Consider the following 24,803-nt stretch of genomic DNA (forward strand, 5'->3'; position numbering starts at 1 on the left):
TCCCTCCAAACCCATGACAGACAGGTAACATCAGTGCTGTATGTAACATGACCATCTTATTTACCTCCTGACTTTGTCAAAGCCACCCTGGTATATGGCCACTACTACTGGTTTGGAATGATATAGGGGCTCACACAAAAAGATCCAAATGGCCATGGAAAAATGGCACCAGCTCAAAACTGGCAGTCCCAATCCTGGTGACAGCGATCTAGCAGTTCACAATTTGCATGTAGTTGATGGAAAAAACATTAAACTAAACATTGTCAAAAGTGGGATAAATGAAGGATAAATCACAATACACCCTTAATAGATATTAGGCAAACTCCAGTTGGCATACATTTACGCCAGCATAACACTGGATCACATTTAGCACGTTTTGTGCAGAGATGGACATGATAAAGGACAAAAAAAAAGGGACTTTAAAAAAAGTAGAAGACATCAAGAGGAGGTGGCAAGAATACACAGAAGAATTATACCAGAAAGATCTGGATGTCCCGGACAACCCAGATAGTGTGGTTGCTGACTTTGAGCCAGACATCCTGGAGAGTGAAGTGAAGTGCGCCTTAGAAAGCATGGCTAACAAAAGGCCAGTGGAGGTGATGGCATTCCAGTTAACCGATTTAAAAGATGACATTGTTGAGATGATATACCCAATATGCCAGCAAGTTTGGAAAACTCAGCAGTGGTCAGAAGATTGGAAAAGATCAATCTACATCCCAATCCCAAAGAAGGGCAGTGCCAAAGAATGCTCCAAATACCGTATAATTGCACTCATTTCACACAGTGGCAAGGTGATGCACAAAATCCTACAAAGTAGGCTTCAGTAGTATGTGGACTGCAAACTCCCAGAAGTACAAGCTGGATTACGAAGGGGCAGAGGAACTAGAGACCAAACTGCTAACATGCGCTGGGTTATGGAGAAAGACAGAGAGTTTCAGAAAAAACATCCACTTCTGCTTAATTGACTATGCAAAAGCCTTTGACTGTGTTGACTACAACAAACTATGGCAAGTCCTTAAAGAAATGGGAGTGCCTGACCACCTTATCTATCTCCTGAGAAATCTATATTTGGGACAGGAAGCAATAGTTAGAAATGGATATGGAACAAGTGATTGGTTCAAAATTGGGGAATGAGTACGACAAGGCTGGATATTGTCTCCCTGCTTATTTAACTTATATGCAGAATACATCATGTGAAAGACTGGACTGGAGAAATCCCAGGCCGGAATTAAGATTGCTGGAAGAAATATGAACAACCTCAGATATGCAGATGATACCATTCTGATGGCAGAAAGTGAGGAGGAATTAAAGAACCTCTTAATGAGGGTGAAAGAGGAGAGTGCCAAAAATGTTCTGAAGCTCAATATCAAAAAAACTAAGATCATGACCACTGGTCCCATCACCTCCTGGCAAATAAAAGGGGAAGATATGGAGGCAGTGACAGATTTTACCTTCTTGGGCTCCATGATCACTGCAGATGGTGATTGCAGCCATGTAATTAAAAGACTCCTGCTTCTTGGGAGGAAAGTGATGACAAACCTAGACAGCATCTTAAAAAGCAGAGACATCACCTTGCCGACAACGGTCCGCATAGTCAAAGCTATGGTTTTTCCATTAATGATGTATGGAAGTGGTAGCTGGACCATAAAGAAGGCTGACCACTGAAAAATTGATGCTTTTGAATTGTGGGGCTGGAGGAGACTCTTGAGTGTCCCCTGGACTGCAAAGAGAACAAACCTATCCATTTTGATGGAAATCAACCCTGAGTGTTCACTGGAAGGACAGATCCTGAAGCTGAGGCTCCAATACTTTGGCCCTGGAAAAGACCCTGATGTTGGGAATGTGTGAAGGCAATAGGAGAAGGGGACAACAGAGGATGAGATGGTTGGACAGTGTCACTGAAGCTGCCAACGTGAATTTCTGAGGTTTCTCCAAGGCGAAAGGGCACCCTAGGGAGGATGTTGACCTGAACGGAAGGCATACACAGGGAACCACCACCACCACCTTACTCACTCAGACAAGGAGGCAGGACAAGCAAACCCACACTTTTGCCAGGGACTGGTCGAACAGCTGGAAAGGAGGAGTGGAGTTTGCACTGACTGGTGAGTGAGTCATTGGCCAGGCAGGTGGAGGAAGGGAATGTGGGACACCGGTGGTGCTGTGTTTATGGACCGTTATGAACCTCTGAACTAAAGTTCACACCCATCTGTAGTCGTCATAAGTCAGATTTGACTTGCCAGCATATTCTTATTTTTTATTGTCTCAAAAAGTAACATTTTCATCCTCAGGTTAAAGACAACGCTGTGTCAGCAAAGAAATAAAGACTAGATAATCACCAGTTTTCTTTCAGCTCTGAATGTCTATTCCAATGAATATCTACCACTGTAACTTGAAGATTGTTATGCTTTTCAGTCTGGGTTATGAGGATTTGCTTTTAAATCCTCCTCCTGTACGCACGTTTGTATATGTATCAGGAATTGCTTGATTATGTCCATGTGGCCCCACATGCACTCCTGGCTGCTCAATGCAATGAGCAGCTCTGATTAAAGCCTCCAGTGAACATCTGAAAGCCCAGTTTTCCTGTATACATTCTGCTGTGGTCAAACACCATCCACATGGTTTGAAACGTACTCATTAGAAACAACACTGAAATGATGAAGGTCTCTGTCCACAAAAAGGGTGTGTCAGGATTTTCGATCCATGTGTGTAAACAAGGGCACAACAAATGTTGTCAGTATAAACTCTCCAAACCTATAAGACTAAACTCCTGTGACATATTTATGTTCCTGCATACACAAATCACATTGACTCTCACACTCTCCTATCTCATTGAGTCACTGGGCTTCAAACAGTGCACAGGAGGCAGCTGGATCCACTAAGCAACGTACTGGATGCTCTAAACGTGTGCCAGATAATAAGGGGAAGAACCACAATTAAAATGTCAAGCTGGATCATATTTCCATAACAAAGTCAGAGAGGATTTCCCCCTCTGCTTTGTCTTTCCCTTTCTGTTTACCATGTTTAGAGAGCCGAGGCTGGCTTTTTCCATACTGTGGTTTCCTAGTTATGCAGAAGATGTACACAGTACAACATTTGCTTCCTACGTGATATAATTTGTTGAACATACACATCTTAAATGTATAACAGAATCACTGAAGATCCCCCTGCCATTTTTTTTAAAGTGATCTCATTAGCCAACTTAAGCAGGATTTAGCCTTGAGCTGTTTGGTGCTATTCTTTGACTCTTCTGATGCTTTCCCCAATCCCCTCTTTGATACCAACTTCATTCTCACCATCTACAGTGGAAAGCTTTGCAAATGTATGAAACTGCTGTCTTTGTTTTATTTCCAGTGAAGGATCAAATCCACCAAAATCTTTTGGAATAACTTCAGTAGAAACAAAACAATAGAAAAGAAACCTAGTGCTTTGTTTTACTTCAAACAAAAATGCCAAATGTCAGAATTCAGCACCAGCATTTTATCACTGCCTCTAAGTGCCCAACTGTGCATTAAAAGTCACTAGAAAAGGGAACTCAGTAAAGGCTGACTGTGTATGATAGACACAGTCAAATGTATGTAAATTAGTTTGGCCTTTTTTTGAGATTGGTTTCCTACTTTTAAAATCTGATTTCTTGGAAATGAAAGGCTGCCTCAGTCATGTCTCTTGGACATCACTGTAGCTGCAGCTTGAATAACAGACAATTTGTAATGTATAAACATGCTTACGTCTGGCCCAGATTTCTTCTATGACATCACTGTGAGTGGCCCCCATGCCCTGCTCCATTATGACATGATGAGTACTTGCAGGGACAGGCTCTTTTATTGGAGCAACACAAATTCTCAAAGAGCCAACATGGCTCAATAACAAACTTACAAATTTCTAGGGCACCAGGGAGTTAACTGCACTCCCAAACAGGCCCAAACAAAGACAAGTCCACAACAGTCCTTTACCAGGAGGAGTGGAGCCCCATCTCCTCTACCAGTTACAGAATCCAATGCAGGAGGGCCAGACACAGAGTGCTGCACCAAGGGTGTTGGATGCAGGCACTTAGCCAACCTTGGAGTACTGTAGCGGGCTGCTTCTCCAGCTACCCCTCTATAGTCACTGTTAGCAGTGGCTGCTCCATAGGTGCAGTATTCTCCCTTGGAGGCATGGCCAAAATCTAGGCTTGCCAGGACAGCAAGGTGTGGAGGGAGGTGAGATAGGAGAAGGAGGGCTAATTGACCTGTATAATTTATGCTGACCAGGAGGTCCTTGGTACGGAACTGCTTGCTCCGCTGTTTCCTCTGCCCGTGTTGCACTCGCTGCTGGTTCTCCAGCCTTCTTGCCTTGCGTCACCTCATCTTGTGTGCTTGGGCTGCTTCCTCCAGCAGCACTAGGAACTTCTCTCAATGCCCTGTGTCAGAATCCTGGCAATGGATAGTTTCCCAGCCAGCTGTTGAGCCCTCCAGCAATGGCAACACCTCTTGGGCCTCCAACGCCTCCCAGTTGACAGCATCCTCCCAACAGTCCTCCTTGTTCACCTTGCTTTCTCCTTAAATCTCAGCCCACCATGGGTACACGTGTGACCTCCAAGATGTCATCCGTGGCTGCAGTGCCCACACCCCAGCCCAGTTGCTGTCTGTGGGCGTCTAAGTACTGTACTTGCCCAATGTATCTGCTGAGAAAGGTTGAGGGAGAGACGTTAGATGTTAGTTTTAAGTTGAGGCAGGAGAGCCAGGTTTGGTAACAGGCAGGATTTCTTCAAATGATTTCATAATCAATTTATGGAACTTGCTGTTGTAAGCTGCAGCAATGTCTCCTATTTTAGATGGATCTCAAAAAGAAAATGGACAGTAGGTCTGTCAGTAGTGATTGGCAAGAGTCAGTGATGCCATCCAAATTCAAAAGGAGTCCATTTGTGGCAAATGCACAACTTTTGAATGTATAGTGAACCCAGACTATGTTCCAATTAGCTTTAAAACTGGCAGATTTGCCCATCCAGGAAGGCAACTTACTCAGAGTTTAGCATCCTGCATATTCAAACGTATGTGTAGTGCTAAAGAAGACTGCAAATTCTTTCTGAAAGACACATCTTTCTGAAAGACTTGGTCTATTCACAGGCAAGTAGAACATAATCCTCTCCATGCTGGAAAAAGGTGTACCTGAATGTGGCCACTGCAAGTGGTGAAGAATTTTGATCAGTATGGTTTTGAAAAAAATAAATAAATAAGAGTTTGACCACATTCTCAAATTTCTTCAGAAACAGGATGGTGAGAACTTGAGAACTTAAACATTCAAAGGTGTGAGGAAGTCCTTCCATAAGCAGCACCTCTGTGGGCATACTGTGTAGAAGAGAGTGCCATTTTAAGAACGTATAAGATCTGGCTGTGGGCTTATAGGGATTGCAGGCCAACATATCTGGAGGGCAACAGATTGAGAAGATCTGCTGTATAACACTACAATTATCCCACTAAAGCGTTCCCTTTCTCTTGTTGGAACGTAATTATGTAAAGAAGGATTGTGATGATGTATTAGTTGATTTTCCAAACAAGACCCAATTGCTATACAATCGACATGTGCTCTGCATTGCTTTTTAATAGCTTTTATAGCATTTGGCATGAATACAAAGCTGGGATATAGATCATTTCCTTGAAGCACAGCAGATGGCCCATGTCCCATTGTAGAATATCTTTAGTAATTAGCCAGTTCTTTTCTTCCCTTATAAACTTCACTTACTGTAACAATGTGGTCAAAGGCCACATTATTTCCTATGACTGGCATGCCATTAGCTTAGTGGAGTTACATCCAACAGCTGGGGTGAGAAACAAGCTCTATGATTATCTTGGCGACAGAGAAAATTAAAAGAAGTAAAACAAAGTGGAGAAAAACTGGAACTGAAGTGATGCACATGCTCAATAAATAAATAATTCGGACAAGTTTAGAGGTCTAACATAGCCAGTTCTTAAAGATCCTTTCCTAGGTGCATATTATTTAACTGCCCAAAGGGGATTCTCACAATCACTTTTTCCATGCAGCACGTTAGATGTGCCCTGGCTAGAAAATGATGAATTATTCAAAAAACTAGTGCCTTAGTCTATCCTGGTAGACCTGTGTTCTGACAAGTGATGCCTAATCTCCCTGAAATCCAGGAAACATTCCATGCTTCTTCCTCCTATTCTGTGCAAGATCTGGTACACTGAACGCCTTTGGTCTACTCCCCACCAGCAGCTTGGTCTAGACAAGCCATTCTCAATAGGGGCCACATTTGAAAGGGGCCACAGATTGGAAATAAATTCTTCACATACCAACTTGTATGGTTCGTTATGCAAGTTATACAATCCTGATTCGGCCTATATTTGTTTCCTATTGTGTTCATGGGAAAAAAATACTTAAGAATGGCTGGTCTCGACTACCAGCTGTGGCTGACAGGAGGCCTGGCCCACCACTGTCTCCTCCTATGTTGGCAGATTAGGCCACTGGTTGGAGAAAAGGCACAACTTCTAAATTTGCCACCATGAGGCAAAACCCTAGTTCCCCCTCCCCAGTTTATGTCTCTGTCAGGAAATTAACACAAGTTTTGTTTCAAAGGATGATTCTTCAGATACGAAGATCTACTGAAAACATGTCTCTTAAACAGTGTGATTTCAGCTTCTAATGCTAGATAGCATGGGGAAGAATTCAAGGTATCCACATCTTTATGTTTTGAGGGAGTGCTCTCTCTCTCTCTCTTTCATTTGCTCACCTCCACCCCTTCTGGTTGTGGCTGAGGAGAGAAAAGCCACAGTAAGAAAGCTCTGTGGAACCTTTACTTAAACTGCTTTAGAAAACAGAGAGTGTTTATGTTGTAAGCTATCCTGCAAAGATATCTAAGTGTCCATACATCTTTCCTAACAAAGTGAATACAAGATATGGTTTTCACTGACAAAATTTTGTGTTAACCTTCAACAAGGCCAGGGTCCGAATCCCATCTGTCCAGCTGGTTGCAAAAAGGGAAGGAGTCAGATCTGATCATGGATTACCATTGTTTCATCTTGTCTGGCTCTGAGATCTAAACCTAAGTTTCTAATAACGGGTTCCCAAAGAGATGATAGTTTTTGCAGTGGAACCAAACACCTCTCTATCCTGCCAAAATGTAATTGCTTTTCCATGTCAGAGTGAAAACAAAGTATGGAGAGGCACAGATAAGTCAGCTTTGCCTATTTAAGCAGTTGGCTACATAGAAAGTTATCCACAACATGCAACAGCAGTCAGCCACTTCAAGCAGAGATTTTTTTGAAATGCAACGACTGCACTTAAAAATTATTTCAGGTTTTCAGATGAACTCAGCCCATACCCAATGTAAGCAAAGAGAGTAGATATTTAAAGTAAAATGAACGACATTACCACACAATTTTATCCCCTATGTGCTAGTAAATTACTATGGCAGGCTTATATGAAGAGTGTAATTTATTTATGATTGCCTACAGATTTTCAAGTGTGGAACAGATTCCATTGGAAGAGATAAGATTTGGGTAAGATTTTATTATTACCAAGGGATCTGCTTTTGCAGCTGGGCAGTGGAACATCAGCCAATGAGGGGACGGAGGGTGGTGCAGAAGGGGGAGGAGCTGAAATATAAAAGGGGGTGTGTGAGGTGTGAGAGGAGATGGAGAGATTGATAGATTGATAGACTGAGAGTTAGTGATTAGCATGTTAGTAGGCCTGTGAGCCAAATAGTCAGTGAGGGAAAAGTCTGTGTGTGATTTAATGAATGAGAAACAGTGATTTACAACTTGATTATCTACCTGTGATTTACTCATTTTATTTTAATATAACAATAAACAAGTTTTGTTTTTGGAAGAAACACTTGTCCTTTTTGAATATTAAATATAAGTGGTGGCAGCAGTTGAAGAAGAGTAGTGAGCACTCCTGGAGGCCTGAGTTGGCAGAGGCTTCAGTGTGGCCCGCTACACCCTAAAATTGCAGCATAATTCAAAACATGAGTTCCATGTAATTAAAAATAATTTAACATAATTCAGAACTCACCTCATTGATACCTTTAAAATAATGTGACATCAACTTCAACAGACAACAGGAAATGACTGAAGTGCCTCCAAGGGCTCCTGAAGCAATCTCCATGAATGTTACATCTTTTAAGTCTAACCACACCAAAGATTCCCTTCACTTTTTGTAAAAATCTAGACGTGTTCTGTCAAATAACGAGGTCCCAAACCATTTAGAGCTTTGTATGTTAACACCATTATCTTGACGCTGGCATGGAAACAAACAGGTAGCCAGTGCAGAGTGACCAAGGTGCAGGAAATATGCTGATGTCTCCTCACCCCACTTAGCAATCTGGCGGCCGAGTTCTGGACCTGCTGGAGTCTCCATGATAGCACCAAGGGCAGTCCCACATAGAGAGCATTGCAGTAGTCTAATCTTGAGACTACCAGTGCATGGACCACGATGGTGAGGGACCCAGTGTCAAGGTAGAGATGCAGCTGAGCAATTTGCCTTAGATGAAAATAGGCAGTGCGGACCACAGATGCTATCTGGGATTCAATTGATAGCGCTGGGTCCAAAAGTACACCCAAACTGTGCACCTCATCCTTCACAGTAAGAGAGACTCCACCAAAGGGAGGCTCCCAAAAACAGATACTAGGGGCCCCCACCCACATGATTTCCATCTTGTCCAAGTTCAGCCTCAGTCCATTATCCTTCATCCACCCCAGTACAGCATCCAGGCAGCACTCAAAGGATGGGACAGCATCCACAGCAGAAGAGGGGAGATAGAGCTGGGTGTCATCTGCATATTGATAACATGAAGCTCCAAAACTCCTGATGACCTCCTCCAGCAACCTCATATAGATAGTAAATAGCATTGGGGAGTTGTGAGTTGTTGTGAGAAGGATATGGTTTTTTATTAAATAGAAAACAACACAGTGTTCTATTGCAGGGACAGGATTTCTATGATATTTCACTTTTTGTCTGCAATCTACATTTGAACCCATAAGCAAATTCAAATATGTTTATGAGTAATCTGATCTTTCTCATCGAACATGTTCAAACACACCCATAAACTCAAACAAAGGTTTCAGAAAAAATGTGACATGTCATAGAATTCCTCCCTCTAATTATTAAAAAAAGGTGTCTAAACCAATTTGCCAGCTAAAATGCTAAAGAATCTTGAGGATGACAATGGTGATAACAATAGACATGCTGTAAAAAAAAGGAGTCAAGAAGTCAGTGAGACTCATTCTCAGATAAGCTTTATAGCCCTATGAGAGATCTGCAATGAAAAACTTTGCTTCTCCTGTCTAGCTTCTTTAGAAAAAAAGGAGGAAGGGAAAAAGTGAAACAAAAACTATCCCTGGAAGTAAGAATAAACGTTTTTATTTCCTGTACAAATGCTGCATGTTCTTGGCTTGTGATATCAAACACGGACCTTTTAGATAAGCCACTGATTGCAGTCCTTTTTCCATGGCTGTTATACTATGAAGAACAAGATTAGAAGGAACAATTGCTTTTTATTGGGAGGCCCCCTCTCCAATCCCATAACAACTATTATGACTAAATGAAGAAAACTCTAGACTCAAAGCTGTTGAGTTGAGCAGAATTCAAAGGGGAGGACTGATAATACATCAGACTGTAGCTGAATGTTTATCCACCAGCCAGGAAGAATACGTGAGGCGAAATCGTGGTGAAAGGTGAGGGGCTGAGATGGTGAGCACATCAGATTAAAGCTCTGTTTGTTAACAGGGTAGGAAGGGCAGAGGCCCAGGACCAGTGAAAGGGGTGAGAGCAAATAGAAAGTGGGGACTACTTGCCACCTCAGTTGGATAAATTAATTGACTCTAAGATACGTTCCCAGGACTTCACTTAACTGTGTTCCTCACTGCACTAGAAGAGGAAGAAGTGTTATAAAGCCAGTCTTGTCTTTGCAAATAATGACGAAGCAGACATTTGTGACTTCTCTTGATGGCTGACATTTGGTCTCCCCTCCACCCCCACATAGCTTTAGGACATTGTGGAAGACAAATAGCAGCCACCCACAACAACAACAATGGCAGTGCATGCTGATGTCAGCCAGTTTCATCCAAGAATGCTTCCCAGTAATGCAATGTCCTGGCCATTCTAGGGGGAAAAAAGGTGGCTGTATAATATATAGGAGCTGTGAAAATCAGCTCTTGTTTCTTGCTGGAAAAGCTGGCTAATTTCAGTGGACTGCAGAAAAACCCTCTTGCTGCTACTCTCACTGGAGAAAATATGCCCGCATCCACAGGAAAAAAGCAAGCACAATGAAACATTTTCGGGTTTTTTACGTATTTTTTTCCTTACCTTTAATTTCAGAATTATTGGAAATCAAATTCAACTCATTCCAATTTTCTGTTCATCACCTACTTTTGCCCTACTTAAGCTTGCTTTGAAATTGTAGTGTGTCCAGTGAATGGTGATGTCATAGAAGATTGAGCATCATCCTCGAAATATGAAGACAGAAATCCTGAATTTTGCAGTTGGAAGTTATATAATATACTGTTTTTTTACTGATTCTGAAATAAAAATTATGAAAATTAGAAAAATAATCCAATTTTAAAATACATTATTTTGAATGTTATCTCCTCACTCTTAGCTCCCATATGCATACTCTGACCACCTTCACTGGGCTAGTGATGCAAACAATATCTTTACTGCATCAGCCTTTTTCAGACCCTGTCATGCATCATCTGGGGGCTGGCAGGTCCATGCACTGAGGTATCTAGAAGCTGTAATTGCCCAGGCAATTTCTTGAACAGGAATGAGGAAGCTGCAGAAGTCAATGGGCCAGTTCTCAGCTTCCAATCCCTTTTTAAATGTTCTTATTGTGGCAAAGCATGACGCTGGGACTACATCATGTATTATGGTATAAATGCTGCTTTCAGGAGGGTCCAGGGGCTTACAATAATGTAAGCCTCTTATGGCCACGCTGGCTGCAGGATCATTTTCCTGTGTCAGAGAGTCTCTCTTGTGCATAGAGTGCTCAAAGGTGCCTCACAATTCACTGGGGTTATCATTTCATTCTTTTTAATAAGTCATGTAATATTTCTGAATTAGTGACATCAAGATATTCAGTAGTCTATTGCATAGGACCTTAGAATACTGTATGTAAACTCATGTATATATAAGCTCTCCAGTCCATGTACTTTGTGTGCAAAAATTGAGACTGCAGATCACAACACTGAGAGCCTCAATAAGTGTTGGGAAATGTAAAATACAGGAGGGTACTTTCTATCATGTCGGGTGGATAGGCAGGGAAGCAGAAAATTACTGGAGATTAGCATATGAAATGTTTTTAAAAGCTATTTTTTGCGATATCATTTGAACTGGAATTGTTTTTATTGAATATTATGCCTATGATTGTAGATAAAGAAATGAGATATTTGATAATACATGTAATCACTGTAGCTAGGACACGATATGGGAAATATTGGAATAAAGCAGAAATATGGTCATTTCAAAAAGGACTCAAAATTGGGAATGATTTTTTAGCTAGACTCAAAACATAGACTGGGAAATATAGATAAAAGAATGCGAAGGTCCAACCAGGGAATGGAGAAATTAGTAATTATAGAAATTCTAGTAAAACTTGTTAAGTTGTTCTTTTTTGCTATCTTCTTATTCTAGTATAATTGTATATCTGGATGTAAAAGTACTCTCTCATTCTCTGGAATTTTACTTTCCCCCTAACCATTACTTCCGCTGCCCCCCATCCCCTTATCCCCAATTCTATCCCTATTGAAAATGAATAAAAAATTTTAAAAAAGAGAGAGCCTCAGTATACATGGGGGTTGTGTGTATCCATAGGATTGTCTGTAAATACAACCTTTAACATGTGGCTACTGCACTGAGCATATTCCAATTCTACTCATTGATTAGAATTTCTACTATGAATGACTTTCTGTACAGAAATCTCATGAAATACTGCAGGGTGTGTGGCCCTCCAGATATTGCTAGACCGTAAATCCCATCATCCCTTATCATTTGCTATACTGGCAAGACATCATAGAAGTTGCAGTCCAACAATATGTGGAAGTTCACAAGTTCTGTTTGATTCACAGTAACCCAACAAATTTCTCTGATGATAAGATGACAAATGTTTAATCATTCCTTCTTTAAAACAGGCAGCATATGTTTCTACAAGCAGACATCTTCATGGAAACAGGAAAGTCTTCTGCAGCAACCTTGTGAACATTGAATGTCAGCAACATTTCAGGTAACCAAACACAAGAACACATAAGAATCAGCTCCCGATTACAGGTACTTATGTTACATCCTGGTTCTAAGTTCAAACACTGACCAAGTGTGAGAAGCCAAACAAGTGGAAAGAGAAATCAGGAAATCCCCAGCTAAGCTCTCCCATCTGATTTGCAGAACAACAGCCAGTCCAGACCAAATATAAACAGAAACACCACAGTCAAAACAACCCGGTGGACGAAGGTCAGGCTATCTTAAAAAATGTGGATCACAGTCAGCTTGACACACTTCTAATGTCTTCCAGTAGTGAGAAGGGTGAAAAAGACCTGTATCTCCCTGAACAGGGTTCTTGAAAGTACTCTGAATTGTGTTTATCTGGAGTCTGGAATATCAAGATCAGGCTAGGCCAGGAAGTCTCTCACCATTTTAGACTCATGAGTAGCACACATTTACAATTTTGAGAAAATGTCTTGAGCACTATCCCAAAATGGCTACCAACAGGGTAGAGGTGCATTCACCAGATGGTGAATCCAGTTGCAAAACACCCATTTCACAGAAAAGTGAAAATACAGAGAACATGTTCCAGGAACCTGAATAAAAAACCAAATTAGGCCCTAAGCTCTCAAGTACAAAACCTTTCTTTTGAGCTCTTCTCCAGTAGAAATACATTTGACAAAAAGGGAAACTGGTGAGGCAAAAAGACAAGTTCCTTAATACACAGTAGAGGTGGGACCTTCTCCTATCTGGGAGGAAGATCAGAGCTCAAACAAAATTAAGATGTAAATAGATAAACCCATTCCTTTTCTCTTTCATTCAGGATAATATTTCCAGGACTCTCTTGCATAACCTCCTTATACCTCATATCCATGCCACTCATTTGAAAAGTATACCAACAGATCCCTGCCTTACTTTCTTGCATTCTCCCAGTTGAGTGGCTACTTCATACTTTCCTTAGCACCTTCTCTTTCTCTCAGCAGTTCATCAAACATCCTCCTCCCACTCCTCTAGCTCACTCAAACCTCTCTCTTGGTCCACTTTTAGCCCCTCCTCAGTCTCGTTGCCATCCCCAAACCTTTTTTTTTCTACAAGGCAGTAACAACAGCTTTATTCCTTTTATCTCCAGCTGACCAAAGTGCTGGCCTCTAGATACCCACCAACTTTATTTTGTATGAAGAAAACAATATGATGCACAGATGATCTTCGATATTTATTAAAACCTCCTGGAGCCCAGGACAACATCTGGCAGTAAAACATCCCCAGAAAAATGAATTGAACAGGGCCAGAATTTTACTGGTCTCAAAGGGGCCAAGCAGGTCATCAAGACCCATGACAATGAGTGGAGAAGCACTGAAGAAGTGGGATTATCCCTCACCCCCAGTTTTTGTCCTTCTAACAATCCTATTCAGACCAGGGGAAAGTGAAACCAACATGGAAGATATATCAGAGATCTCTTCAGACTGAAGAAGCTACTTGGATGAGTAGTGAAACATTCCAACCTAAGAAGAAAGAAGTCCAGTTGCTATGACTCAACTTCCAGATAACCACACCTGGATGATTGAGAATCTTCACAGATGTACTCCAGAAAGAAAGAAATCAAGAATAAGAATCACCCAAAAAGAAGATATTTGTCATCAAAACAAGGACAATTTAGGACTAAAATGTTTTATGCAAACACAATCATATTTTAATACTCTATTTAATCAGATTAACTTTCAGTCTATCAACAACACTTGCTGTTAGCTTGGGTTTTTAAATATTTTTTTTCATTTAAGGGACAGCTGGAGGAAAAAAAAGGAATAGTGGAGAAAACTAACTTCCAACTTTGAGAGGAGGTGGCCAGTTGGATAATGTGATGAGACTATGGTGGAGTTCACCTCCTTTGGGTAAAGGCAACATTGCTGATAGTTCCTGATTTCATTCTCCATCTGGTCAGCAATCCAACATGATACACTATGTTGCCCAGCCAACCCTAGAGAAGAAGGTGGGCACCCATCCTTCCAGTGGCTGGATGGGTGAGTGAGTGTGTGCCTTCCATTTTGGGATAGAGTTGCTAGAATTGGGCCAGATAGCACACACACCCCTTTGGCCCTTGTTTGGTCTGGACTTTTCAAACACAAAATGGTGCACTATGGGGACTATTCACTGTTGGCAATCATACAAGAGAGTGCAGCCAGCATGTAGCCGTGCTGTAATGGCACATATGGCAGCAGTGTCTGTTTCCTCTTTCTCCACCTCCCCTCATAATGCCCCATTTGGGCTTTGCAGGGTCCAGACCAAATAAAGGCCAAAGACCAAAAAAGGGATTATCTGGCCCAATTTTGAACCACTAGCCGCTCTGGCATTTACAAAAAAGTTAATTCAAAGGCATAATGGGAATAAGTTTTGTTTGTTTTATTTCTAGGCTGCCTCCTTCCAGTGAGTCCTACCCTCCTACATGTCATTGTCTCCATGTGCAGAGGAACAGACTGAAGAGGAAACCTTGAGGTACATGTGGATGACCTCCACATAATAAGACACCCTGTCCCCAATCACAAGGCAAGGGTCCACAGGCAGCAGAAATCCACAGGCAGAAGAGACAGTCACTCTTCTCGTGGAGATAGTGACCGGCAGGTGACAGGTCTAGAACTATCTCCCTGCTTGCCTCTTTAAATTAACCTTTTTCTGAATACCTGAATGGGTCTACTCAAAGGAATATGGAGGAATGGTTTGAGAGATCATTGCTGTTCTCTATCCCTTAGCCCCACACCACAGGAATTGCCTTTTTCACTGTAGTAGTAATGGTTAGCCCTGTGGCTGACTGGACGTTAACCTGGTTGAACGTGTGTCTGGGTTACAAGACTCACAAAAAGCTTTGGTGCTGTTTTTTGGGGGGGGGCTGTAAATCTTATTTTAGTTGTTTCTGCTGCATGTGGTATTTATTTTCTGTCACAGGAATATTTATTCCTCTTCACCCCTGTCCCTTCCCATGGACTCTTTTTTTAGTCCATGAGAAGGATTCGCTTCTCACCCTGGGATTACAACATTTTAAAAACACTTGTGATGGATATTTCATTTAAAACTACCACCACCACCACTTTAGAAGGCCTTAAAAGCCCCCTTCCTTTCCTTATTCTTCCATTCCCACCCTTCACTCCTAAGATGCCAAACAGGTCAAGGTGATCTTGTTGCTTCAACAAGGCCCAAGCTTTGCCTTTCAGTTTGGCTGTATGAGAGATTGGGCTCGCTTGTGACGCCAGAAAGTGGGCTTCAGGGGATGTAATGTCCTTAATGGGATTTATTTATAAGCTCCCAGTTGAGCCATTTACAATTCCTAAGTACACGTTTTCGTGCAGCTCACAACCAGCAAATTGAAATAATCTTCAGATGGGAGCCAAGCCTGGGTAGCCCAAGGACAAGGGAACAGAGCCATATTCTGAAGTCAACACAAAGAGAGTGCTACCCATGTTTGTGCAGTGACTGTGTACAATGGGACTCTCATCTTGTTTGTGGGTTCTCAGTGCTACTGTGATTGATTGCTATAAACAGCAGCAAGAACATGAAACACGAGTCACGGCAGAAGTGCTGGACGAGTAGGAGAGCCATGATTATGGATCAGTGGCTGCACTTAACATTAAACACACAAGAAAATTTGCCAAGGGAGGGCTTAATGAGATCATTTTGCTTTGCAAATATTTGCCTTTTAGAGCAAAAGTTTTTGTAGCTGCTTTTCCACATCTGTGCTGTTACTCTTGCATGTAGTTCTCCATGCGACAACAGCTGTCATTTTTTTTGTCCTGTTGCTCAGTAACACATTAAGTAGCAGAGCACAAGGGAAAAAAAACACTTACATTTTGTTCCCAAAGAGAGAGTATTCAAGCTATGGATCCACCATTAATATTCAGGCCCATTTTGCGGTGGTGGTGGTGAATTTGAGTTTGGTCACATAGTTAGCCCTGGATCTCTCAAGCAGTGGTGACCATCTTTCACAATCATACGTATGTATTCCTCATTCTTAGTGCCATTCTGGCTATCCGACTCTTGCTGCTTTCCTTGGCTCAGTCATTCATTTCCATACCTTAAAGCTGCAACTGGAGGCCATTTGAATATTTTGAATGACAGCTCCCACCTGCTCCAGTTAGCATGGTCAATGGACTGTGCATTGGGATTAAAGCCCAAACATCTGGCAGGCATGATGTGGTAGAAAGCTTTCCTAGAATGAGCTCCAAGACCAAGGGATCTGTTCCTCTTGCTGCTGTTGTTTTTAATTCACACAGACCTCACACTCTGCTTGAGGCCATCACCTGTACTCTCTGAATTTGCTCAGCAGAAAGGGCAACAAAAATTATGTGCAGTTCATTTTAAAATTATTTCTTTATTTCTCTAATTAATTTTTATACTGCCCATCCAATGAAAAGCCACTGCCCTGGGTAGTTTACAACATAGTCACTCTTCCAACCAATAAACTTTAAAATTAAAATTAAAACAACAGCAACAAAAATAATGACAATTACAACAAAACTGTGAGGCAGCAACTGAGGTAGATGATACTACTGAGGCTCGACAGAAAACTATCAAAGGGGGAGGATAGTACTAAACGTTGTTTAAAAAGCTCTGTCCTACCTAACTTGTGAAAGGCTTGGAGAGAGGGGACCTGGTGAACCTCAGATGGAACTCAGTTCCACATGGATGGGGCCACTACCAAGAATGACTGGTTCCTAAATGACACTTTCCAGGCCTCCTCTGGTGTAGGCACCTCTTGCAACAAGACCTGGGCAGAATAGGTGACACGGGTAGCAATTCTTTGGGAGAAATATTCTGACAGGTAAATTTTAAGAGTTTACTAAATTTTACACATCATGTACAGTATTCAGGATGGCATAAATATCTTGAGGTTTTTTGGGTTTTTTTTTTTTTGCTTACTTGCTTATTTGCATGTTTTAATGAATGTGGGAGAAAGTAAAAGTGATAGATTTCTCCATCCCCATTATCTGATGGAACCAAAAAACTGTGGTTTCCAGTTTTCAGAAATAACTGAAAATCCAGATGCTCCCTGCTCCTTATTAAGTTTCAAGCTGTGGAGAAGACCTGTGGATTAAAGAAGAAATAAAATTTGGCATGCCAAGAAGCAGGGGCAACTAGAAAACTAACCTAGCAGAAAAGACACACTACAAATATGTGGCAAGTATTACATTTACAGAATATTTGCTGCAGCCATACTATGGTGAGCACTGAATGTTTGGTTTGGAAATTTCCTTCTACACTTTGTTTTTCATTTAATTTTACAATTGAATTTTGTGCCATAAATTCTTCCTAATTTCTGCAAAACAAAAAGATGACTTGCCACTCCAGCAGCAAAAAGTTGTTTACTTTTTTCCCTTTGTTGGTTCCCAAAATGTTTAGCTGTCAGTTGATCAAATTCTCTAAACAACATTCACTCAACTGTGGTTTTCTAGCTACTGACAGATGTTTTCCTGGAGAACATGGAATTTGGGGATTATTTTGGGGAATTCCTACCAAAAAAAATTTAGGGACATTTCGAGTTCATTTTTTAAAACAAGGAGAGGGAGAGAAACTAATGAATGATGTTCCAGTTAATGAATCGCCATGAAAGGGAATAAATAAATGGACTCAGAACAATCTCTCATGTTCCTCCCCAGATGTTATAAATAAAAATCTTGTCCATTATTTATCCAAGTAATTACAGTAAAACCACAGCTTTCAAAGCATGATACAAACATCCCCGAAGGGTACAACTGGTTACTCAGAAATGGCACAGAGAGACAAGGAACAAGAATCATGAAAAATGAGTGAAAGGAAAGACAGGAAGAGGTGCAGTTTGTAGAAGAGAAAAGCAGAAAAGAAACAAGACCTGGAATGGAAGAGAAAATAATAGGCATGAGACTTTCGGTTGTGGGTGGGTAGCATGGCATTCATTTTCATTATTTTCTGTCTCTGGCCCGGTTAAGACAAAATGTTAAGACATGCTTTAGCATTGTAGGGGTGAATATCACCATGCTTTCTGTTCATTGTCTCCCCTCCCTTCCCCACTTTGCAGGGATAGACCATCCCTGCCGACATGGCTATTCCTATCATTTTTCCTGTGTCTGTCCCTTTCCATAGAGTTTAAAGGTTCCCTGTGGAGTGTGGAACAAACCACAGTTTCCTGCTTCACTGAAATATGAAAAAATGTGGTTGGCTGAAACCACAGTTAATTCACAAACAGGACATTAAGCCACAGTTTGATCCTGATGTGATAGAATCAACTGGGAAGTGGTCTCTTATAAAAGCTCAACAGCTTACTCTGTACAGTTGAGATTTCTTTGTAGATGTTTTACAATATCCAATTACTCTTACTACATCAAGCCTTTCCTAGTGGAAATGGTCTACACACATTTCAGTGACAAAATTAAATATATGTGCTTTAACAAGCAATTAACAACCATATAAAGGTAAAGGTAAAGGTTCCCCTTGACAATTTTTTTGTCCAGTCGTGTTCAACTCTAGGGGGCGGTGCTCATCCCAGTTTGCAAGCCATAGAGCCAGCGTTTGTCTGAAGACAATCTTCCTTGGTCACATGGTCAGTGTGACTTAGACACGGAACGCTGTTACCTTCCCACCGAGGTGGTCCCTATTTATCTACTGTACTTGCATTTGCATGCTTTCGAACCGCTAGGTTGGCGGGAGTTGGGACAAGCGACGGGTGCTCACTCCGTCGCGTGGATTCAATCTTACGACTGCTTGGTCTTCTGACCCTGCAGCACAGGCTTTTGCGGTTTAGCCTGCAGCGCCACCACGTCCCCTAACAACCATATAAGCACATCCAAATAGACGAAGAGGCTGGAAATGTCCATATGTTAGGTAGTCTAATTGTCAAGGGCTTACAGACAGATGTGTCTAACACAGTCTGAACTGTTGCTTACTTTGAAGAAAAGCAGCTATTCATTAGAAGCAGTTGGAGATGCTGAACCTATTTCCTGAAGATCATTTTTACTTTCAGGTGTGGGCACTATGAGAAGAATCAAATGTGTTGCCTATCTCTTTGACATTTAAAATAGGTTAGCTGCAGCCCAAGCTGCTTTTCCTCTACATTTACCTACTTGTAGGGGTTTCTCTCTGGATCCACCCTGGTTCTGGGACTGCACTTTTGTCTTTATGGTGCATGCCGATTGGGTTGAGGGTAGAGACTATTATCCAAACTTGACCCAAAGCAAGAAACATAGATTGTCATTTTGGTCAAAAATTATTGTTTTCTAAAATGTCACTGTCAGGTAATTTTAGACTTTGGACTTAAGGGTCTTACTGGGAATGGGGGAATGATGCTTTTTATATGGTAATGTGCAGAACTTGGAAAATTTCAGTTTTTGAACAGCAAATCTCTGAACATCCAATATAATAGTCGATGTCCATGGTGGCTGGGGCAGTCTGGGGATTGTAGTTCACACAAAAGGAATGCTTTCACATTTGGGTAATGTGCATGACTTTATTTATTCCAAAATGAGAGCACCACATGGGCCCCACAGGATGCTTACAGTCCAACTCAGTTTATACACAAGCCAGCTACCATTAAATAAGGGAAACTGAAAAAGGAATGGAACACAAGCAATTGGTGGCTCATGACTCTTCTTGCCTGAAGATCTTCAAATAACTTGAACCCAAATAATGTAGGACTTTGTAGGTCAAACTCTCTATTTTAAATTGTGCCTGCAAATGGACCAGTAGGCTATGAATCTGTTGTAACCAGCTCCAGTCAGGAGTCTAGCATCCTGCAGCACCCTGGATTCACTGACATTTCTGAACAATTTCAAAGGCATCACAGCAATCCAAATGAGATGTAACTAAGAAATATGACATAGGAGAAAAGGTCTGTCTGTATGGGCCATTTAATGCACATCATTCCAGTGTTACAGTCCTCAAATAGTAAATATCTATGGGTAAATCACCTCCTTTTGAAGATGGCCAGAGAAGAGAGTAAGCATAGTTTTCCAAATAACCACTGAAGAACCAAATTTTGCACAGCAAGCATGGTCAGAAAAATGATGCTAGAGTGATTTTCCTCAACCAGAACACTTTGCTTACTTGCCTTCTTGTATAGCTGAACTATATCGGTTACACGCAGGCCATGAGGATTTATGTTTTCAGGTGCAGATGTAGCAACATCTCTATTATATTTGGCATTATTCAGCTCCTTGCTGGTATGTTTATATTATGGACAATTTGGAGGCTGAATTACTGTATCTTGAAGAAGAATTGCCTCCTTTTTCTAGAAATAATCCTGCTGAGTCAACTTAAAGGCAACTTAACATGTGTTATGCAATGTAAGGCAGATCAGTAAGAAAAAAATCTATGTACCTTATCTGTTGCATAGCTATATTGGTAAATATATAACAAAAGGATGTATTTTGCAGCACAGGATCATGTAAGCAAACATGGGGTATTTGCTTAAATTTATTTTGCACAGCCTTTTCTGTTCTCATCAGATTCTATTAATGGTTCATAGCTGAGTCTGAAATGATTGTCATAGAGGGAGGGAGAAAAACTCATGCAAGAGACCCAGTGGAAATCAGATATAAGTGAGGAGAAGAAGGAAGAGGCATTGACTGAAATTTTGAAACTGTAGAATACAGAAGAATTTCTTTTCTCAAGGATAACTCCCCAAATCCCACTGGCCATCCTAGCTGGGTGTTTTGGGAACTTTATCCAAAAAAGCAATGTTTGTACATTCTGGTGAAGGACATGTTCACGACTAGGGACGGCTGTGCTACAGATTGAATTGGGCTGATTTCGGAAATGAAACTTTCCCTAATCAGCCATGTTCTAAAAAGTCAACAGCTAAAATCCTGTTTGTGTAAGTTATGCTGAGTAAGGCTGATGGCATCGTCAACTCGGATGATTTTTGGGAAACTGAACATTTCCTATTTCTGTTGTGAGGCACCCGCAAGTCCCATGTAAACCCTTTCATTATTGGGAACTCATGAAAGCTGTGGAATGCAAGAAGGAAGTCTTGAATTACAAAAATCACCGTTGACAGAAAAATGGTCAGTCGTTTCAGTAATTCAAGACTTCCTCCTCCATCCCAGTATCCCCATGGGCTCCCAAAGATGCAAGGGATTAGGAAGGACTCATGGGTGCCTCAGGACAGAAAATCATCTTAGTTAATAATCAGCCTTATGTGGTGTACCTCACGCAAAGAGGATTTCAGCCACTATGCAATTAAGAAACAGACAAACAGTCATTCCTTCGTGGCGTGGCCACCTGGTCTCTTCATATTGATTACTCTGTCTTCAAAGAGGCTGAATAATGCAAACATTTGTGCTGTTGTGAATGAGAACATCTGTTTCAGTCCTGAACTATTCTTTTCTCTCTCCATTTCTGTATCCAAAATTACTTAACATCATTTTGTTTGCAGAAGCGTTTGAGGAAATGGCTATACTATTTAGCACTTTTTACTGTGTTATTTTTAGTATAGATCTCCATATTTATACAGCACACCAGATCATGCCAAAGCAGATTATGTATTATTCACAGCCCTGTCCTTCAACTCTAACATTAATGCGCACATTTATTGCAAGCTGTGTTCCGCTTTTTGAAAGTAACTGTGGGCTCATGCCAAAACCTACAGAGAGTTTCACTTGTGGGTCAGGCATGGGTTATGGATAGTACTTCTGGTTAACAAGTCCTGGTTATCATACTCTGGAGCCCTCTTTTCCTTGTGTCCATATAGCCAATATTTTCGCTGGCAAATAATTTGTGAAAAACCAGAATTGAGATAGAATAGCACATATTTTGGGAGCAAAGACTCCTTTGCTCTCCATTCCTATCTCCATTGATCACAGTGTCACAGCTCCTTGTACTATTCATGAAGTTGTGAACCTGGGGCTAGCAAAGTGAGGTGGCCACCTCACACAATAGATTTTGGATGCTGTGAAAGAACTGTTAGCATTAGAACAGAAAAACACAGAACAGTTCCCGTCCCTATGTATACATATTAATGAAGATCTTTAAGTGAACATTAGCATAAAGGGCAATTTTTAGCGAAGTGGATGGTGAACATTTTTGCATTTCTTTAATTTGGGGCTCTTTCAGGTAGCATCTCCTTCATTTTCATGTTTTTAATATACTGGCCCTTTCATTTTGCATGAAAGCAAAAACCTCTTTTAGGATTCCAATTTGTGCTTCTCCACTTGTGTTTTCTGGCACTCCAATGGCCCTGCAGAACCCTAAAAAACTTTTCAAAAAAGAAGAGGGAATGCAACAAAGAATCAATTTATTCCAAAAGCAGGTAACAGTACAAGAGAAAGAAACATCAGCAGCAGCCCTATGCAGCAACCCATGCAGCATATCGGCATAAGTTACAAAGTGCACCTCGCTGCCTACACTATAATCTGCACAAAAGGAAAGAAAACAGTACCAACCATGTCACAAAAATATACACTTTTAACAGAATAAATACACAGTAAATTGATCAAATAGCTACTTAAAAATTAGTAATACATGGAAAACATGCCCTTCACCGCATAGGAGAAAAACTAGCAAAACACACATATACAATTTTACTAAAGTTGTGCATTTGAAAGGGGCAAGGGCAGTGGGTGAGGTTAGGAAACCAGAGACTGAGTAGAGTACAAAATATAGGTAGAGTTGTTAGGTGTTTTTTCAAATGGCACTGATTCACCTTGATTACAAAGTGGGTTGGAGGGTCAAGATTGCATCTGGAAGGGTTTCTTAATCAACAGTCACCAGCAGAGTTTGGAAAACATGTTTTTGTTTGTTTGTTTGTTTTGTTTTTTTAATTACAACTCCCAGGATCTCCTGGATTACTTTATTTGAACTGTGCATTACCTAGGAATTCTGGGAGCTGTAGTCCAAAAAGTAATCTTGGCAAGTTCTGGTCTGTGGCCGGCCCCTGTTCCAGCTGTCATCTTCTCCCTCCTGCCCCCGCATTTCACAAGACAATATAGGAAAGATTTAAGCAGTTCCCTACCATTCAGAGTCACATAGTACAGAATGTCCCAAAGCATCCCTTTCCGTTCAGGGCCAAGTTTTTGTCCCTGAGGCAGCCTTTCTATTTAGGAATCTGTAAAAGATAATTTGGAGATATGTTGTGGCCTGTAAAATAAAGACAGGGCCATGGATTGAAGGAGTGGGAAATCATGTCAACTGATGATGGCAATAGCAGAGAGAAAATGATTTCTTTTGCCTCATTCTGCTCAGTCAATTTAGTTTATTTGCATACATATAGTCCGATCTAGGATCTTGCATCTGCTCCAAATGGGCTATTGCCTCATTTGGTTCCAAAAAGTAGATGATTGGGGTTGGTGGAGTTAAAATGAATTGGGGCGAATGTCTTTCTGAGTTGCCTCTTCCTTAACTCAAGGCTACTTTCTAGACTACAATTCCAAGAATCCACTCTAGCTTTATGGGACCTGTAGTTTTAAAAAAATGACTTTTTCAACCTCTGTGAAGAATTTGTTGGTTTGAAAGTCCCAATATTATTTTATTTATTCTTTATTTATGAGACTTAAAGCTCATCATTCTTGCCCAAAAAGGGACATAAAGTATATAATAATAAAATGAATGTTAATAAAAAATTAAAAAGCAGCATCCGTCACAAATTAATAGCTCCTCTTTAAAACAACCCAGCATCTAGTGCTAAGACCTGCCTGAATGAAAATGTCTGCGGAACACCAGGAGGATAAGATGAATCAATATGAACCAATATGAACTGACTTGTTCGCTTCCTCTTGGGGTTTTGCAGAATTCTGTGTTCTCAGTTGAAAAACGCAAACCAAACATGAATACAAACAGATATTAGAGAATACAATACATTGACCGTGCAAATTGTTGTGAGTGGGTTTTAAAAAAAATCATAGTTTATAGTAGAAAGAGGACAGAACAGACTGATAAATGAATGCATGGGGAACTGGCATGGATTGCAACTTGGAAACAAATTGGTCAATTTATCCCTAAATTATATTTATGTTTGCCAGAAGCTCAAATTGGGAATTCTTGGCAGAAGCATCAACAGCCTCACACTCCCAAACTCTGTTGTTGTTATGTACTGTTATCATAATCGACTTCCAGTGAACTTAACAAGGCTTTCGATGCAAGTGAAATATGAGTGGTTTTACCAATTCCACACTCCCAGTGAGCTTCCATGGCTGGGTGGGGACTCGAACCCAGGCCTTCCAAGTTCTAGTCTGTCAATCTGTCTATCATACCACACTGGGTACCCTCCTAGTCTCTACGTTGTCTGTATTAATAAGATACAAATGTATACTTGAATGCAGTGGGCAGAAGCAAGACTACCCAAGATTAGAAGAGATCTGGAATAACGGTTAGCATACTGGGCTAGAACATGGGAGATTCAAGGCAGTTCCCACTCTGCCATGAAACTCGCAGTGTGGCATTTCCCCTCTCATCCTGACTCATCTCACAGGCTTAATGCTTCAGAACTGGTTTTAATCTAGCCATTGATTTTTTGAGACAAAAATTTCAAATAAATGTGCAGAACAGGTTTAGTATTCAGAAGCTTCTTATTCTTTCCACAGCCCTTCTTGTTTTGTTCCCCTATGTTTTTATAAGGAAAGATTGTTATTTTTCTCTCTTGATTGAAAGAGAACACCCCTCCTGGA

The 24,803-nt window shown here is 41.0% G+C and overlaps 1 long non-coding RNA gene across 5 annotated transcripts in view; it reads left to right on the top strand.

The window, feature by feature from the left end:
• Nucleotides 1-17,976, top strand: part of LOC140704785 (uncharacterized) — a 243,952-nt gene extending 225,976 nt beyond the window's left edge. For 3 of the 5 annotated variants that reach the window (XR_013540423.1, XR_013540425.1, XR_013540427.1), the window contains 2 exons: nt 12,120-12,211; nt 14,594-17,976. This is a non-coding gene — a long non-coding RNA (uncharacterized LOC140704785). Of the gene's footprint in view, nt 1-12,119; nt 12,212-13,315; nt 13,947-14,593 lie in introns of those variants that run through there. The other 2 variants (XR_013540424.1, XR_013540426.1) reach the window with 2 other exon arrangements.
• Nucleotides 17,977-24,803: the final 6,827 nt, after the last annotated feature.

Source organism: Pogona vitticeps, chromosome 1, assembly GCF_051106095.1.
Source record: "Pogona vitticeps strain Pit_001003342236 chromosome 1, PviZW2.1, whole genome shotgun sequence".
Classification (NCBI taxonomy): domain Eukaryota; kingdom Metazoa; phylum Chordata; class Lepidosauria; order Squamata; family Agamidae; genus Pogona; species Pogona vitticeps.